This window comes from Sapajus apella, unplaced genomic scaffold (assembly GCF_009761245.1).
Source record: "Sapajus apella isolate SASKATOON/1434 unplaced genomic scaffold, GSC_monkey_1.0 scaffold5046, whole genome shotgun sequence".
NCBI classification, from domain to species: domain Eukaryota; kingdom Metazoa; phylum Chordata; class Mammalia; order Primates; family Cebidae; genus Sapajus; species Sapajus apella.
The window spans coordinates 1-4,921 of NW_022441970.1; the positions used below are offsets into that span (position 1 = coordinate 1).

At 43.8% G+C, this 4,921-nt stretch overlaps 1 pseudogene; it reads right to left on the minus strand.

Moving 5' to 3' along the window:
• Positions 1 to 3,182: 3,182 nt before the first annotated feature.
• On the minus strand, positions 3,183 to 4,184 carry LOC116547847 (annotated as a pseudogene).
• Between the last annotated feature and the right edge of the window lie 737 nt (positions 4,185 to 4,921).

The following is a 4,921-nucleotide window of genomic DNA, read 5'->3' on the forward strand; positions in this document are numbered from 1 at the left end:
ACCACTCATTCCAATACACTTTGAGAGACACTTGGATTTACTAAATATGTGGTTCATCCACTGACTCTCCAGCCCTGTGGGTATCTGCATCTCTTTATACTCCTCGTTCTCGCTGAAAGTTTCTTGTGGTTTCTGACGGTGACTTTATGTGCTCTTGCCGTGGGTCCCACAGCACCATGTTAGATACCCTTCGTCTGTCGTTGTCTCATAAAAATACTGGTTATTAATATTATAATTACCAGTTTCTTTCTCATTTTTACTTAAATGAAAGCTCCCTTAAGACACAGAATGTCTTTTTTTTCCCACTGCTATATCCCATTACTTAACACACCATCTGACATTTATTGGTAATTTAATAAATATTTGTTAATTTGAAGCAAAAACAGATTACTATCTACACTAAGAAATTGTCATTCCTTCTCACTGGCAGTTTAAATTCCCTAAATTCTCATTCCTCGGAGCCCTAGTTCAATGTTCATAGAAACTCACAGAGAGCTACATGCTATGCACACACACACATACACACACACACGTGCACATGTGCACGCACACGCGCGCGTGCACACACACACACACACACACACACACACTTCACTTTGAGAGACCACAAAGAATCTTTGAGGAATTATTAACTCACCAAAAGAACTTATATGAACTGAACTGTGTAATAGCTGTTTCATTCATGAACAATTCTTTGTAGTGCTCCAGAGCAACAGCAGCAGGATTTCCTTATTCAACAAAGATCAATAATTCTACTGAGGAAAAGAGGAAAAGCCACTTTGTTTTCACTAAAGAAGATAAATATATATGACCAATATAAACTATACATTTCACTTTGGATTATTGATGCCAGAGTCATAATGGTCTAGCACAGTACCTAGCACACTGTGGATGTTACTTTATTGAACTGTTCAAGCAATATATTATTTAATTTCTCTGATTAGCCATAAGTCTTATGTTATTATCCCCTCATGCAGATGAGAAAACCAAGGTTAAACAATGGTGAGCTACTTTCCCTATAAGATATAGCTACTAAGTAGTACATCCAGAATTTGAATACAAGTCTCTCTTGCTCTATGACATTTTGTAAAGTAAAACAAATATTTTGAGTTTTAATAAATCTTTTGCAAATCATAAATAATATAAAAGCCCATGTTTAAATGTATAGATATTGTAACTAATTTCTAAATGATTAATTTGATAAATATTTGCTGCTTTTTATCATTCTTTCTTTTAATGTGTCTTATTTCCCCAATTACTTTGAAAGCCATTTAAAGGTTTGTCTTTGTCTTTCAAAGGTTTTTCTTTCTTTCTTTCTTTCTTTTTTTTTAAAGGCATTTAAGAAAATCATGGTTTGTTATTAGATGAATACATTAAAATCCAGAAAGTCCTCAGATTATCCCTCCACACCCCTGACCCCAAACAGCATGGAGACCTACAAATGTCATCTTTCCTCAACAATCCTGGAGCCTAGGGTGTGGTTTAAAAATTGAGAACATTTTATTACATTGTAGGAACAGCAGTTGAAGACGTGTGGTCCTGTCTTAGTGGCTTTGCAAGTGTCTTCTTTCTTCCAGGCCTCAGTTAGGAATAGTATTTTAAGGCCGGGCGCGGTGGCTCAAGCCTGTAATCCCAGCACTTTGGGAGGCCGAGGCGGGTGGATCACGAGGTCAAGAGATCGAGACCATCCTGGTCAACACGGTGAGACCCCGTCTCTACTAAAACTACAAAAAATTAGCTGGGCATGGTGGCGTGTGCCTGTAATCCCAGCTACTCAAGAGGCTGAGGCAGGAGAATTGCCTGAACCCAGGAGGCGGAGGTTGCGGTGAGCCGAAATCTCGCCATTGCACTCCGGCCTGGGTAACAAGAGCGAAACTCCGTCTCAAAAAAAAAAAAAAAAACAGAATAGTATTTTAAGTCAATGATTTGCATTCAAACAAAGCGTTTTCAAAAGGAATGTGAAAGACAAAAACTCCGATCAGATTTTCCAGTCTTGCTGTCTGTAGACTCCCATAAAGCTAATTCGGGAGACAGTTCAGAAACATCCAAGGAGAGTATTAAAGTCTTGAAGAAACATTCGGAGCATTTCTGGTAGCAAGCTAAGGTCATTTTGTATAAACTCTAAAGAGTCATTTATTAAAATTAAATGTTTGCCATCACGTTGGAACTGTTTTTTTAAAACTTTTTTTTTTTTTTAAACATCACCCACCCTGCCTCAACCACGGTTGCTTCAACGACAGGGGTTACATTTGTAAAATATATAAAGAAAAATATAAGGTTACTTGGTGACCATACAGTGCGCTGTAACAGCTGTCTGCAAATATTTTCACCATGATCACCCTTACTAAAAGTAAATCAGGGGGTAAAGATAGCTCAAACCTGACAAGGTTCGAATGGGACGCACCGACACTATCTGCAATCTTTTTTGGCTACATATGGGAAAAAAAAGCCACTTGGGATGGCAAACCCCTGCGCCGGCTCTGAGCTTTCTGCAGGTTTGAGGGCTTGTGAGGTATATGCTAAACGTACTTAAGCAGGGAATGCATCAGAAAGCAGCAGGCTCCTCCATGCAAACACTGCATCAAGTGTTTTGTACAATTACAAGGACACTTCATCTAAAAATAATAGCTAGCTCTAGCCCGAAGCTCCTTAAGCACAGGGAAGCCCGTTTGGGGTGGGGGTGGGGGTGGGGGTTTCTTTGTTTTAAAAAATATATTCTATCACACCATCAGAAGCATCTGCTATCACAGATTATTTTTCATCACTAGGGTTTTGTCTTGATTGCAAATACGCCATCGTCTCCATTTCTAACCTTCCAGTGGGATACCGATTCCTCTTCATGGAATTTATGAAATAGCTTCGTCTTTTCCCCAATGATCACAGCGATGGGGGCTGTCCCTGATCCAAAAAAGGCAAACAGGAGTTTATAAAGTTGTCCAGGGGTCTCTCCCATCTGGTAGATCAAGGAAGATTGACTACAGGAAAGTTCAAAGGTCAGCCTTGGCAGATCTAAAAACAGAGTGGCAGCAAGGACTTCGACAGCGCACTTTCTGTGCCCAAAGTAAACGGATATGTCCCAATTAATAGCAACAGAGCACAAAGGGAGCAGCCTCTAAGGATACTAGCCGGGAGCCCCCTGAACTGGCTTCCAAAGCCTCGGGCAGGACTTTCTGGACAGAGAGATGCTCCACACCATACTACAGGGGTTGACATCGGAATCCAACGTCACCTTATTTTAAAACACAGAATCACAGCACACTCCTGACAACTTTTTGACAAGTTAAAGAAATCCAATGGTAAGATTCTCCACTGTTGCACCAGAAAAGTCAGAGTTGGTTTTTTGCTTTTTGGTGGATTTTTTTTTTTTTGGTCTTTTTTTTCCCCCAGAAAATTACAAAACACACCCTCAGAACCATAAATAATTTGGTGGCAATATATACACATTTAAATAATTAATTTAAATATCTTACACCTACTCTTGCATTAAACTCTTCATCCAAAGAAAGTGCACCAAGGCGGCCCTCGGTGCTCCCCTCCCGGGGGCTTCCCGAGGCTGAGGCAGAGGTCTTCCGGAGGGTCACAGCCTGGGGAGGAAGTGGGTGACCTTATTGGTGGGTGACACTCGGTTCCCATTCTTGCTTGGTCTTCCCGTTCTTTCTCAGAGCGATGAACATGCTGGGGTACTTGTAGGACTCCTGGGCGTTGTAGTTGCTGGGGAGGAGAATATCCTTGAACTTGAGCTCACTGGTGAAGAAGTGGGAGCCATAGAGCTTGCCCTTGCTGCTCACGCCACGAAGAACCGGCTGGCCACGCGGAAGATGCTCGCCACGCCCCGCCAGCAGGCTTTCGCGGGTGTCCGAGTGCGCGCCGCCGGTGCGGCCGTCTGGGAGCACTTGGAGGTGGAAGCCGATGCCCACGTTGCAGTAGAGCCGTTGCAGCAGCTTGATGCCCAGCAGGTAGTCGCCGGCGCCGCTCTGGACGGCCGCCTCCTTGGGCTGCGCTGCCACCTGCAGGCGCGTCAGCCAGCGCGCCAGCAGGCTCTCCCAGCTGCGCTCCAGCTCGGCCTCCAGCGTGCCGTTGGGTGCGGTGGGTGCGGAGGCGCCCCCTCGGCCCGCCCAGGGCGCCAGCAAGGCCAGCAGGACCGCGGGGAGCAGTGCCGCCGCGGCAGTCCCGGGCTCCGACATCCCGGCCCGAGGGCCGCGCCTCCGTCAGGCGGTCCGTGCGCCTGAGAAGCTGGGGGTCAGAGCTGCGCCTGGGGTGGCCCGCGGGAGAGCACGGCCGAATTCGGAGGAGGAGCGCGAGACGAGCGACTGGGCCCCCGGTCGCCGGGCGCTACCCCGGCTGCATGACGCGGGGAACCGGGCGGAAAGCGCACGGCTGGAGTTGGGACCCTGTGGAGCAGTGCGCGCCTCCCTGCGCGCCCTCAAAGGATTTTCAATTACTTTGAAAGTCATTTAAAGGTTTATGTCTCTTTATGGCATCCTAGTTTCTAAAAAAGAGACTTCTACCTATTACTCTCAAGTGATATTTGTTGAATGATTGATATCCAGCTCAACCCTGCAAAACTTAAACATCTTTGTGAATAGTCAAAGTTGTAGGAATTATACTATTGTTTCATAATGAAATAATTAGTATTGAATAACTAGATATTTTGAGATGTATAGTCCAGGGATTTAATATACAAATTTGCAGTCTCACATCTCTTTTCATTGCAGATAGGTGAAATACTTGTAAAGAGCTGATCCATTTTTCTAATTGTAAAAAAAGATCATCTAATTTTTATCTATTTTTCTGCAATAGTAGTTTTAAAGTGCCTCACTATTAAATTTTATTGTGACTACATAATACCATTTAAAAAATCCTTTTGGGGGACAGTCATTTCCTTTTTTTTTTCTTTCTTTCTTTTTTTTTTTTTTTTTTT